Source organism: Apium graveolens, chromosome 6, assembly GCF_009905375.1.
Source record: "Apium graveolens cultivar Ventura chromosome 6, ASM990537v1, whole genome shotgun sequence".
Lineage (NCBI taxonomy): Eukaryota > Viridiplantae > Streptophyta > Magnoliopsida > Apiales > Apiaceae > Apium > Apium graveolens.
Window position 1 is genome coordinate 148,833,787 of NC_133652.1, and position 549 is coordinate 148,834,335.

General features: G+C 43.9%; 1 non-coding gene across 1 annotated transcript; it reads left to right on the top strand.

Moving 5' to 3' along the window:
• The first annotated feature begins 220 nt into the window (after positions 1 to 220).
• LOC141669613 (small nucleolar RNA R71) lies at positions 221 to 328 on the top strand. Its single transcript, XR_012553882.1, has one exon. It is a non-coding gene; the product is annotated as a small nucleolar RNA R71 (small nucleolar RNA).
• Positions 329 to 549: the final 221 nt, after the last annotated feature.

Genomic DNA, 549 nt, shown 5'->3' on the forward strand with positions numbered 1-549 from the left:
AATAGCTGTAGCTGCATCAACTTCTAGAATACCTGCTACTTTTCAAGGCATCATCCTTTGAGTTGGGTTTTGATACTCGTTTGCAGCCATAGTTTCAATGAGATTATAGGCCTTAGCATATCTTTTGGCCCACAAGGCACCTCCAGAAGCTGCATCGAGCATGGGTCAAGATTGGACCCCCAAACCATTGTAGAAACCAGTGATAACCATCCAATCAGGCATCCCATGATGTGGACACTTTCTCAACATCTCCTTGTAACGCTCCCAAGCTTCGCACATAGATTCTCCTTGTTACTGCGCAAACTGAGTAAGAGCACTCCTCATAGCTGCAGTTTTGGCCATTGGATAGAACTTCACCAGAAACTTTTGCGCAAGATCTTCCCAAGTAGTGATGGACCCAGCTGGTAAAGAATGTAACCATTCCTTAGCTTTGTCCCTCGGAGAGAATGGGAAAATCCTCAGCTTGATAGCCTCATCAATGACACCATTATATTTGAAAGTACTACAGATCTCGACAAAATTCCTGATATGCATGTTGGGATCTTCAGT